Raw genomic sequence first — 14,038 nt, 5'->3', positions numbered from 1 at the left:
GATGCTGAATGTGCCCAATGGGGACACATGCTTCCGCTTCCACTGTTAGCTGAAGGTCAGATGGTATATCCCTCTTTAAGGCTTCAGTCGGGAGATCGTTCACCTTAGCTCTCACCATAGTTCAGACAACTGTCAAGTAAGGTGAACAAAGCAGATAAAACTACAAAACAACGTAGTCAAGTAGTGGTTGTCTGACCAGGATATTTGACATTATGTTTGCTGATCTGCCTAGTAGTTACACGATGGATCATTTGAGCAGTTACATGCTGGCCCTCACTTATGTGAGAGAACTTAAGTACACTTTATTTAGATTAACTTACCATAGGGATAAGGGGACGAGCAAAGGATAAAATCAACCTTTGGGAGCCATGAAATGAATTTTAGTTCCCGAAACTAACAACTGTAAGTATTTGTCATGACACCTAGCAAGCATCTCAAGAATGTTCAATTTACTTACAGTATCTGGCTCAACTTTAGCAGTGATCATGCAACTAGAGGTTCCTACACATACTTAGTATATCAGGGAACCATGCTGTTCTGAGTTAACATTTTACCTCTGAGCCTAATGACAACTCATGGTTAACATATGCAACACCTAGGATTCAACCCCCGGTGCCACATACCTATCATCCCAGTACTTGGGGGATGGAGGCAGGATCCGCATCTACATAGTTTGTGGAATGCAGACAAGGATGCTTGAGACCGTTCTACAATCAATCAGTCAACACAATCAATCACAGATAAGCAATCCTAGTTCTGTAAAGGTGACTGTGACCATGGTCAGATTTTTTTCTTTTACCTGATTTCTGATATGAACCTGAAAACACTTCTCTCCTCATAATGGTGAGACTTGATGATGTAATATGGACCTGACACTTGTTTAACTTTTGCTGTACTTAACGGTCATGCCGCAGACAGTGGACTTCTCAGCACATTTGCTTGTGCAAACATAAAGGCCTAAAGTGACTGGATAGCACAGCAGAGTGCTGTGTTCTTGCATGGCTCCAGAGGTTTGACCTGACAGTGGTGGAGAAGGAATGAAGAGAAGACAATATACAGGAGAGTGAGGACCAGGTGGATTAGACTCAATGATGTCTCCCAGAAACACCGGGATGTGTCTTCTGCAGCACCCTGGAAGCTCACTGTGTACTTATTACATGCAGTTGGAGAGGGCAGTGGGGTTCTTGCATACAACTGAGCAAGGAGGCAGGGCTTATGGTATACAGCTGAGTCAAGGAGACATGATTTGCTAATCTGAGTAGGAGAAGTCTGTAGGGGAGCAGTCTTCATGATTATAGGCATCTGGGAAGGGCGTGAAAAAGTTCAAAACATTTTCTGTACACACTGTCCACATTCACACTTAGACCAGGAGGGAAAACTTTGCCATCCCTTCCAGCCTTACTCAGGGAAGTGCTTGCTATTTGCCATGAGGCCGAGGCATTGGAGTCCTTGACTTGGCACTTTTCCAGCATCTTCACACCAGGTCATTTTCTCAGCCTTTTATAATGTCTGAATGATGTTTGGATGGTCCCATTTGTTGTACTGATAGTTCATAGGTTTCTGCAAGGTGTTACACTGTGTTATGATGAATTTCAAAAACCCTGTCTGGATCGCCTTGTTTTTCTGCTCATTGGCTCTCAGCCTTGCCCCCTGCTTAGTATTCTTTATGCTGTTACCACCCCTCTATACACGGAAGATTTATATCCCTAAAGATACTTAGGAGAATAGAGCAGGGTTTATTCTAGGGCAAACTCCAAGCTCCTGTACAGATGTGTCACAGGTCTGAGACAAGGAGAAAATATAAGGAGCAGGAAGTTGAGACCACTGGTGAGGGCCATCTCACACTTCTGCCCTTTTGAAAGTGTTTGCTCACTGATTATTTTCATAGTTTTTTTTTTTTTTTTTTTTTGGTTTTACGAGACCAGGTTTCTCTGTATTGTTTTGAAGGCTATCGGTCCAGCCCGGCCTATTTTCATAGTTTTTAAAAATTGTTTACTTATTATGTGTACTTGAGTTTACACCCATGCATGCTTGTATACCCTAACCCTGAAGAGGCCAGAAGAGAGTGTTGGATCTTCTGGAAATGGACTTACAGACTGTTGTTAGCTGCTCTGTGGTTGCTGGGAACTAAATCCCAGACCTCTGGAAGAGCAGCCAGTGCTCAAAACTGCTGAACACTGTTTATCGACTGAGGGAGAAATTAGTATTTATTCCTTTATGCATTTATATAGCCCATAATGTACTTGACAGTAATAAGACTTTCAAAAATAATAACTGCTTTTTCTTTGAAGATGCAAAATACAAATCTTATTCAGCTTCAGTTTTGTATTTGATTTATAGATATAGAAATTTTGCATTATTCTTTCCTAAGTAAAACTATCACTTGGACCATCAGTACCCATAGCATGTAAATCCAAAATTGTTATGACTTTGTTGTCATGGATCCATGTAGACAGATCATGCTATGAAACCTGAGGTGTAACATATGTACACCTACTGCTGTGAGAGAACACCATGACCATGGCAGCTCTTATAAAGGAAAATATTCAGTTGAGACTGGCTTATAGTTCAGAGGTTTAAGCTCATTATCATCACAGCGGGAAATGTGGTGGGCGGCAGATGTGGTGCTGGAGAGAGACCTGAGAGCTCTATGTTATGATTGGCAGACATCTGAAAGACTGAGAACCTGGGCCTGGGTTGAGTACTTGAAGCATCAAAGCCCATCCCTAGTTGCACACTTTATCCAACAAGGCCACACCTCCTAATAGTGCCACTCCCTATGAGCCTATAGAGGTGCTGATGTAGTGCTTGCTTCACTATGAGCACTTACATGTCAGTGAGCACTTCATGACTGTGAGTCCAAACTTTACTGCATATTCACTTCCTATTCAGACCATAGTGTGGCATCTTTAATTTATTACCAAACACATTTGTCTTTTTATGACTCCTGAGAAAAAAATCCTTCAAGTTCAAGAGTTGTGTTTTGGATTAATTTGTTAGAGATAGTGAAGACTCACTGTTTTTAGTGTAAACTTGTAAAGTAACATTGATTTCACTACTTAACTCTACAACTTGATTAAGTATTGTTTAGTTCTTCAGTCAGGAGAAACTATTCCCTTCTGAGAGAGGAATATTTATCTCATTTTCAAATTTGCACTGAATCACTCTTTGGCAATGCAGTTTTATCTTTGGAATCTGTTTTGCAGATGTGGAGTCTGCTACATTTAAATTTGGTTGGTTAAATGAAAATTTGTATATGTATTGTATTTTGGAAGCTGTTAAAATAGGGTAATAGTAATAATATGTTCAACTTTTGTAGTTTGTAGGGCATCCTGCTGGCACCTGGTGATTTCTGGCAGGACTGGCAGTAAAGAGTGGGTAAAAGAAGATTGCTGTAGGATGTCTCGTACTCCCTTTATCCTGTGCTGGCCACCATCATTTCTCCCCTCTGTCCCATGTCTCCATCTTCTACCTCTACCCACTGTGCTGTCTGCTCTTGTTCAGTTACTTCTTTCTTATGAATAAAGGCCAGCAGTAACCACAGACATACCGTATCACATGATCTCCACATTCTAGTTTAACCTCCATGTGAAGTTTTAGCTTAAAACATGCCACAAGAGGAAGTCATTAGTGGAGCAGAACCAACTGACTTGCCTTATGACATACATGGATTCACTTTGAATTTCCTGCTTCCATTCAGGTAGAGATGCAATTGGAGAACTGCAGAATTTTGTTTTGGGGCCCTTCTCAAAAAGTTGATTTCTGTCAGAGGCCCACTCACTTTGAGTTTCTGGTTGGTCAGAAATGGATATATTTCAGTCACTGGGTCTTTAATATTTTATCTACTTTCTAGTGTCTTTGTCTCTTAAGTTCTTCACTTAATGCGACTAACAGCCTCATTCTCACATTTGTCAGGTACACTGTCTTTATTTACGTGGCTCTGTACTCTAGCTGTAGATTGAGGTATGTAGTAGAGCATGAAGTCGGACTTGTACAGTGTAGCTTATGTTGTGTCTCTACTGTCTTCTTGGATTTTACACTTATTTATTTACTTTACTTGGGAGGGCATGCATGCGGAGGTCAAAGGACAACTTGGAAGGATCAGTTCTTTCCTTCCACCATGTGGGTTCTGGGGCTCAAACTTAGGTCATCGTTCTTGTGGGCAAGCACTATATTTAGGATACCATACACAATTCTTACTCTGTGTGCAAGGCCTTTCCCACTGAAGCCTGCTTAAGCATCCTATCTATACCACAGCATAATCACACACACCTGTGTACAAACACACACAAGTGCCCACTCAGACAGAAATGCTCAACACACAAATGCATACTCAGAAATTCACAATGCATTTCTTTTCAAGTCTTGGCTCCTGACTTTTCTTCTACCTAAAACTCACTCAATGCTACCTCCTGACCCTAGTTATCATTTAGGACTCAAACTAGATGCTATACACTCACCCTAGCATCTCTTCCTGCTATTTGTCTTAGCCAGGCTTATTTGTCTGTTATTCGTTTGTTTGAGACATCTTACTTTATAGCTTAGGTCAGCAGTTCTCAACCTATGGGAAGTCGAATATGAGATATAACAATGTGATTCATAACACTAGCAAAATTACAGTTACAAAGTATCAACAAAATATTTTTTCTTTTATTTAGGTTAGAAACAATCTTGTTTTACATGTCAATCCCAGCTCCCTCTCCCTCCTCCCCTCCCCACCCTCCCCACCAGGTCCCGCAGTCCTCCACCCAATCCCCACTCTGATCACCAAGGAGTGTGAGGCCCTCCATGGTGGATCTCCAGTAACTGTCGTTTCATCCAGGGCAGGGCTTAGGCCCTCCTCCAAGAGTCCCGGCTGAGAGAGCCTCCCATATTGTGGCATGGGCACTCAAAATCTATTTGTACACTAGGGATAAATACTACCCAAGGCCCCATAGATTACCTAGGCCTCCTCACTGACACCCACATTCAGGGGGTCTGGGTCAGTCCCATGCTTTCCACACAGTCATCAATCTGGAGTTCAAGAGCTCCCCCTTCAATAAAACAATTTTATGGTTGGGATCACCACAACATGAGAAAGTGCATTAAAGAGTCACAGTGTTACGGCAGTTGAGAACCACTGCTCCAGAACTATATAGCAGAATACTCTATCTGAATGTCACAAAGGCACCTGAATTGTGTGACCTGTTATTACCTTTTGCAGAGTTAATAACCTGTGTCTTATGGATTGGCTCATTTTGTACTGGTCTGCCTGCCTGATTGAGATCACCCTTCTGGCTTACCTCAGAGTTATTTTTCTTACCCTCTCCATTCCATTGCTTTGGATAGGAACTTGGACATCTTTCATTTGGGCTGTCTAACCTACATGTTTTTCCTCTCCTAACAGTGTCCCCACTGCTGTCCAAGTGACTTTCTAAAACACTGATGTGTTGAGCTATTCTTTATATTTTTCCATTTTATTTTGTGTATGGGTGTGTGCAATGCCCACAGAGTCCAGAAGATGGTGTTAGATACTCTGGAATGATGTTATAGACAGTTGTGAGCTACCATGTTGGCGCTGGGAATTGAACCCTAGAAGAGCAACAAATGCTGTTAATTACTGAGCTATTTCTCCAGCCACCCATTCTTGTTAATAGTTCTACAGTTTTAAGAGTATAGATCCCTAGGGAGGAAGGGAGGGAGAGGGAGCTGGGATTGACATGTGAAACAAACTTGTTTCTAATTTAAATAGTTATGGTGCTAAAAAGTTTAAAAAGTTATGGTGCTAAAACAAAACCAAGCAACAACAACAAAAGAGTATAGAGGCCATAATCCCAAATGCATTATAAAGATGGGATCATGCTGGTGTTTTTTACAATCTCATCTTCCACTTACAATGTATACTTCATGTTCTTGTCAAAGCAAACTACGTATTGTTCCAGAAAGAGGCTACCTTTTCAAACCTCTTTGCATATTCTCCATCAGTTTCTAGGATTTACACCCTACTTCCCCCTTACCCTAATCTATGAATTTTACTTTGAGACTACCAGCCCTCCTGAAAAATTCCACCTCAGAGGAATTACTTCAAGGCTTGCCAACAAAATGCTTCCTCTTCTCTGGGTGCTAGTCTTATGATGTGATGTTATTCTCTGAGTTTTATCTATTCTAGAAGAACTGACCAAGTACCTGACTTATAGAAAGTATTTATAGTTGCTAAAATGTGACCCCACATGTCTTCAACTGCCTAGAAGACATTTCCACCAGCTAGAATGTGATTTCCCTGTTGTGGTCAATGCTATTTCTATACTGCCAGCAACAGTACTCACACCCCCAGTAAGAATCAGTTGAGGCAAATTATTTGGAAGAATGTTTCATGATAGCATAGGAGGAAAACAGTACTAAAGATAGGTAGATATGTGGGTACATAGATATACAGATAATAACATATTTACTTTTAAACTTTATATTTATATATATGGCATAGGGTTTTAATTTTATTGGATTTCTATTTTTTGTGCAAATCTACACCAAGTATTTAGAAAAAATGAGTCAAAATAAATATCTGGAAATTTTTTGTAATTACTTTGTATTAATTTTACTTTGAAAAAAAGGTATAGAGTGTAAGTACTATTCATGCTTAAATAATTTTTGCTAGTTTTTTAATAGAGAGGATTATATTGGAAAGTGTGTTGACATCCTGTTACAGCCATAAAGGCAAATGAATCATTAATATGTTAAAATTAATTTAAAAGAAAAACTCATTTAGTTATATAATTTTTAAAAGGTAAGTGTAACCACAGTGTACAATACAGTTTCATTGTCCTTATTTATTTGAGAAATAAGAACAACAGAATCTAAGGGAGAACCTTTGGTTTCATTGACTCTTGAAAATTTCTGTTTGGTGTGTGTGGAAAGAGTGCACCCTATGAAATACTAGCTAGCCCAGTCTGTGCTTGTTTTCTTCATAAGCTATAAACCTTTGTGCTGGTGCTCCATATGGAATCCTAAATGCAGAAATACTGTTCATGTTTAAATAGTCCTCGCTAAGTATTGAGGACAATATTGGAAATTACTTTATTTAAAATAAATAAGCACAGTTATAATTAATAACACATAAATAGGAAACAATAATATTTAAAACAAATAATAATAAAGAACAAATAAATAGTAAATATTTGTTTAAAATAACTTTATTTTGGAGTGAGAAGAAAGGTTCTTTTCCCATGTTGGTGGACTCACATTCTTTTTCTACAGTATACTGTACCTGTGTACTTGGCATAGATACAGGTCTTGGGGTCCTTTAGCACCTATTCCTGAATAGGTGGGAAAAGGTTACTACAAGAGCTGAAGGGATTCAGTTAGTATATGTTTGTCAAATGAAAACCAACTGTAAAGTTGTGCTGCATGTCCATTTATGCTGTAAGTCTATAAAGTTCCATCTGAGGGTGGTTCAGTTGATGTTTTGTTGTTGTTCTTTAACATCTCTGTTCATTATGGATTACCAGTGTGAACCTGACTATTCTATCAGTCCTTTTCTAGTAAGAGAATAGCACAGGAGTCCAACACTCTTCACTTTAAATGTTCATGCTCTCTGAGCCTGTTCATTCAATACTTCCTGCTTACCCATTTATTCTTGCCATTGAGCAGTAGTCACCCCTTAAAAGCAAGTCCTTGCCAGCTTCACAAGTTTGCACAAATTCTTTGTGAATCTGTTTCTTTTAAAAATTATTTCTTCTATTTCTTGATATTATATCACTTTATGATTTTCTCCCTCCAAATTCTCCCATATACCTCTCCTTGTTCTCTTTCAAATCCATGGCCTCTTTTTCATTAATGTTGTTGCATGATGATAAATGCACTTAATTACACCGAAACACATGACTACAACCTGCTCAATCTGTATGTTACCTGTATGTATGTTTTCAGGACTGACTGGTATTGGAAACCAATTGTATACTATTCCCTGAGGAAGACTATCTCTCCTGTTCTCAGCATTTCTTACTTACCTGCAGTTCTTTGTGTGAGGTCGAGGCCTCATGGGCTTTCCCTTTCCCACTTTTGCATGTCTACTGTTGTTGTCCTTGCTCATGCCATGTTTAGGCAGTCATGTTTGTGAGGCTTGGTATGTACAGCTTCTGACGTTCTTAGGAAACACAATCTCTTGGAGAACTTCCTGTTCCTCTAGATTTACAGTCTTTCTGCCCTTCTTCCACAATGATCCCTGAGCCTTAAGTATCTAGAAGTTGTATTGTAGATATATCCACTGGGCCTGTCCCCCACAACCCTGCATTTTGATTGTTTGTGGTTTTCTGTAATGTTTTCTATTTGTTGCAAAGAGAAGTTTCTTTGATGAGGGGTGACAACTATGTTTTTCTATGGATGTAACAATAAATATTTAGAAGGTAATTAGTAAAGTGCTACTTGTAGATTGTCCTCTAAGGTTTTTGACTTCACTAGACCTGGTAGTTGACTAGGTTCCTAGTAACAGTTATGATTTCCCTTGGTTTCCATTATTTCCCATTACTATATCCTTAAAGTTATTGTTCATGTTGGTCTTTGTGGGTAGATTATAGATATCATAGTTGGGTAGGATTGTTGGTTGCTTCCCTCCTTTGGAAACCTGCATGGTGCTTTCAGGTCAGTTCCAGTTCTGGGAGTTCTGGGCTCTGTTTCTGAAGTGCATGGTGTCTTCAGCAATAAGTACTTACCTTTCCACTTCTTGGGAAAACCAAGGGAAATAACAATAGCCTATAATGTTTTGGAAGTCTTTTGGAAAATTCTGGCCAACAGCTCAAAGGAGGACTTCTCATATGTGAGATAGGTGTTTTTGTGAGATGGCCATTGGCCCTTAGAGGGAACATTATCAGCCCAGGTAGGAAATTTTTTACTGTTTTACTATTGGTAGGATTGAGGTCTGATTCAGTCACCCTGGAAGTCAGTGTTGGAGAATTCTCAAAAAGCTAAAATAAATCTACTACATGACCCAGTGTAGTCAAACTTTCCTTTGTGGGATCACCAGTCCTCAAATAATGACACAGAGACTTATTAATTATGAAAGCTTGGCTTTTAGCTTAGACTTGTTCCCAATTAGCTCTTGTAACTCAAATTAACCTGTTTCTATTAATCTACACTTTGCCACATGACTTTTACCTCTCTCCCATTCTATAAGAAGTCTGACATGTCTGCATCTCGCTGGCATTTCCTGCAGGTCTAGACTCATCTCCAATTCCTCTCTCTTCCCAGAAGTCTCACCTATTTTCTCCTCTCTAGCTATTGACCTAGCTCTTTATTAGGCTGGTGAGGCAAAAAATAGACACATCTTATTGCAGTGTGAACAAATATCTCACAACAACCCAGCTATACTACTCCTTGGCATATGCCCAAAGGAAAGGACTTGATATCCTACTCCACAGGTATTTACCCAGCCACTTTCATTGCTGCTCTATGCACAGTAGCTAGAAAATGGAAACAACCAAAATGTCCTTCCACCAATGATGCTTAATGAATAAAGAAAATATGGTACATATACACTGTGGAATAATACTCAGCTGTAAAGAAAAATAAAAGTATGAACTTTGCAGGTACTTAGGGGAACTTTAAACAGTCATATCGAGTGAAACCCAAACCACAGACTCCAGACCCAGAAAGACAAAGAGCATGTTCTCTGTCATTGTGGACTCTTACCTCCAAATTTTCAGATTTGAGTACATATCCTGGAGTGACTGCAGAAGCCAGGGAAGTAAATAGGGACTATTGTCTTCTCATTGCAATTACTAAGTATATGTATATGAACTTCCTGTCAATTGTGTATTTATAAAGACTATTGTGGGTTTATATAAAAGCTAGAACATTGTCCTCATTTCTGTGTAACTTGAATACCTTAATATTTTTTAAAGGCCTTTCTTACTTTTTTTTATATCAAGAGAATCCACAAGTTTCAGACTCTTACATCAGTTAAGTTGCTTGTATAGTCTTTCAAGAAAAATTAAACCAAGATCTAAGTGTTTTCCATGCAAAATTGATGCTTCCTCTGACTTCTGCCAAGTGCCGTGATGCATTTATGCAGCAGATGCCAGAAAGTTTAGAACTTGTATCTGGAAATGATCCAAAATTCTAAGACAGAAAGCATTTGTGCCTGGGGCAATGTAATGACCCCACCTGTGTCCTTTTCTTGTCTTCTGGATGTTTTCATTTTATGTTCAGAAAGGCCCAGGCAGGCCCTTCTTCTATTTTTAAATCTTCCTTCTGGAGCAGTTTTAATTTTACAAGACCAGATTTCACTCCAAGTTTCAAAATATGTGTTCCACAGCATAAAATGTTCTGACATATATCTAATGGCCTAGCACTTTCGCATCTATTTTTTAGTCACAAATAGAGTCAGAGCCATAAAACCATAGTGAAATCAGTCACTATCAGATGTTGCATGAACTTGTATTTCACACATCTATATGTTAGGTAAATTACTTTCCACTTTCTTTTTGTTTTAATGACTAGCCCAAGCTATTAATAAACTAAATGGAAATACTTAGTTCTTGGATTTGTTAGCTTTATTTTTTATTTATGACCTAAGGGGAAATGCAGAAAGGAGCAAGTACTTATTGAGTGCCTATTGTGTTCTAAATATTGTCCTAGATATGTTTACATCCCTAGTCTCATTTGGTCATCACAGCCCCTCATTGTCACAGTTTTAGAGATGATGAACTTTAAACAAGCCACATGATGGTTCTTTATACTCGTGTGAGGTCTTTCACATCATAAGTCTATGGTGCCGTCTGTCATTGGGGATGTTGAGTTATAAAAAGGAGAAGTTGATTTATAATTTATCCTCTTCACTGCAGAGCTGGGGCCAGAAAAATAAAAACACATGTAGTATGTCTCAACTTTTTGTGATTGTTAATTATGGGAAGCAGTTAACAGAGATTGGGGACAAGTAAGCAATACAAGGTACCTTCAACAAGGGAAGCTTTATAATGCTCAGATACACATAATCCTGTCCCAGTGGATATCATGTGCAAAACTATTAATTAGCTTTGATCTAGACCTTGGACTGTGTATTAAAACCAGTTCAGATAGATGATCTAGTCATAAAATTTAAAGTTATGTAAAACTTACAAAAGAAATAAAGGGAACTTCTATTTTATTTGGTTAGGTAAGAACCTTTTAAGTATGTTCTCCCAAATACTGATAAATTAAACTGTATAAAAAATTTAAGAAGGGGTTTTTAGCTTAGTTGATAGATTGCTGGTTTAGCATGTTCAAGCTTTGGATTCAGTTCTCAATACCATGTAGACCAGGCATGGTGGCACACATTTATAATACTAGCACATAGGAAGTGGAGGCAGGAGGATCCAAAGTTCCAGGTCTTTTGGGATATTTGAGAGTCAATCTCAAATAATTTTTAAAGAATTGTTTCTTTTATGTGTATGTGTGTTTTTCCTCCATGAATGTTTGCATACCATATGCTTGTTGTCAGATTCCCTGGAACTGGAGGTGCAGAGGTTGTTAGCAGCCATGTAGGTACTGAGAGCTCAACCCTGGTCCTCTGCAGGAGCATCTTAACACTTATGCAAGCTCATCAACATTATTTGTTAAAAATCTGATATTTGAAACCTTTTTAAAATGGAAAGTCATGGTAATAGACTTACTACTTTATAGATACATTTCTCAACAAGATCTTAGATCCATAACTGGAGATTAATTTAGTTTGCTTACCTAACATGTACAAGGCTCTGGGTTTGTGTCCTTACCTCTCACTTCCTGCCCTCCCAACCAACCAACAAAGAAAAAAAAAGTGTATCTAGAATAAAGAGCTGTCAGCATATAGTAAAAGGAAAATGCACTACGTAATATTGAAAGCAGGCAAACATTTTAATAATTCCTTTACCAAAGAAGATAAATGGTGTGTGGAATAATCCTCAGTATCACTGGGCGTTTGGGAACTGCAAATTAAATCCATAATACATGGTATTCAGACTCATATTCAGATAACTACCAGTTCATTTACATCTGATTGGTCAAAATTGGCTGCACAGGAGTCTGGGAAATGCAGACATTGAAGAACACAGCTAGAATATTCTTTTCCAAAAGGCTTGAAGAGGTCTTCCTGCTGAGGTACTTTGTAACCCAATGCTCTTTACCTCCAGGTAGACTATTTGAACCCTGTAGCCCCATTGTCACTCTGTTTTTCCAGTGACTGTTTCCGAACCCTCGTTTGAGCTTACATTTAGGCAGTATGACCTTTTTCTTTCCTGTTTTGTTTTTTGAGGCAGGGTCTTGCTACATAGCTCAGGCTGGCTTTTAACTTGTGGTCCTGCTATCTCATCCTTCTGAGTGCTGGCCCTACAGGTCTGTGCCACCACTTCTATCTGATACCATCTTAAAATAAGATACAACACCTGGTTGACAACCCGAGCTTTCACCATTTTGAGCAGTTGTTGGCGGTATTATACTTTGAAATATTGTGAATTTTGAGTGTTGCAGGTTCTGGGCTTTTAGAGAGAATTCAACAGTAAAGTTGTCTTGACTTTTCTCATTGGGATTTTTTTTTTTTTTGGTCTTTTGGCAGGATAGGGCTTCACTTTTGCTCACACTGACCTAGATCTCACTATATAGCTTATGCTGGCTTTTGAACTCGTGGCAGCCTTTCTTCCTCAGCTTTCTAAGTGCTGGGATTATAGGAACGAACAAGCTACCACACCCAGCTAGTGGGGAGGTTTTAAATTGCATATTTGGCTTTTTACATAGGAATTATATTATGTAAATATATACTTTAGTAATATATTTGAATTAATATAAATGAGTAGTGGTAAATTCTTATTTCTAGTGAGCTCTGATTGTTACCTGTTTCTGGAAAATCTGTTTACTTTATCTAAATTGTTAAATTTATTTATCTGTTTATTTCTTTTCAATTAGATTGATATTGTAGCCACTTTAGGAAGAAGGAAGAGTGGATACAGCTTCTCCTCCAAGTCCACCTCTGGGGTTCTGACATGAGAATAGGGTTTAAATAGAATCTAGAGACATACATAGCTGAGCAGTCCAGCATACAGTCGTTCCTGCTTACCGTTCTGTCAAAGTTGGTTTTGTAAATTTGTTTCTAAAATACTGATTAACATTTTAATGTTGTCAAGCTCTAGAAGATGGTGGCTTCCATTTCGGACACTCATGTCTATATCGTCTGCACTCATTAGTTTTATGTTGATCATATTATTCTTATTGGCTTTTCTTAGTTCTAATAAAAGTAGCTGTTGTATATGTTTTATCTCCATTATCACATTTGTTTTGTATAATAGTGCTAGTGACTGCGGTGAGATTTAGGAACTACATCTTTATCTTTTCAATGTCTTCCATTCTTTCTTTTCACCTTGTGTGCTATTACTGTCATATGATTTATTTGAACGTATATTACAGACTTTAATGATCCCCTATGGGAGCACTCACCCTTCCTGAGGAGTGGATGGAGATGGGATGGAGGGTTGGTAGGGGGAATGGGAGGATGGAAAAGAGAGGGAACTGGGATTGGTATGTAAAATAAGTTTTTTTGGGCGGGCCAGGCATTGGTGGTGCACACCTTTAGTCCCAGCACTTGGGAGGCAGAGGCCGGCGGATCACTGTGAGTTCGAGGTCAGCCTAGTCTACAACAGATAGTTCCAGGACAGGCTCCAAAGCCACAGAGAAACCCTGTCTTGAACTCTCCCCCCAAATGTCTTTAATTTAAGTAAAAATTTAAAAAATAAGCCTCATAATATGTTATTTTAATTTTGCTTCATAGCCATGTAATTTTTAAAGAGACTTAAACATTTTAAAAAATGTTTTATGTTTGCCTCCAGTTTCTTTGTGTAGATTTGGGTTTCTATTTGTTTTTGGATTTAACTTTTAAGAACTTTCTTTAATATATCTTGTATCTTATATTAGGTCACAGTAATTAGGTCACACATTATATCAGATTTGTCTATTTGAAAAGGCCTTGATTTCAGCTTGCTTTTAAAATATATTTTCATTGGCTATAAAACATTAGATTACTCTCTCCCCAAACTTTAAGGATGTTCTTTGTGTCGTG

General features: G+C 38.5%; 1 protein-coding gene across 2 annotated transcripts in view; it reads left to right on the top strand.

Annotated features, from left to right (window-relative positions):
- Positions 1–14,038, top strand: part of Wdr70 (WD repeat domain 70) — a 214,369-nt gene that overhangs the window by 112,087 nt on the left and 88,244 nt on the right. The gene's annotated exons all lie outside the window — the stretch shown is intronic.

The sequence above is a fragment of the Mesocricetus auratus genome, unplaced genomic scaffold (genome assembly GCF_017639785.1).
Source record: "Mesocricetus auratus isolate SY011 unplaced genomic scaffold, BCM_Maur_2.0 Super-Scaffold_100015, whole genome shotgun sequence".
Classification (NCBI taxonomy): domain Eukaryota; kingdom Metazoa; phylum Chordata; class Mammalia; order Rodentia; family Cricetidae; genus Mesocricetus; species Mesocricetus auratus.
Note: the sequence above shows the minus strand (reverse complement) of the source record. Positions and strands in the feature narration are given on the sequence as shown.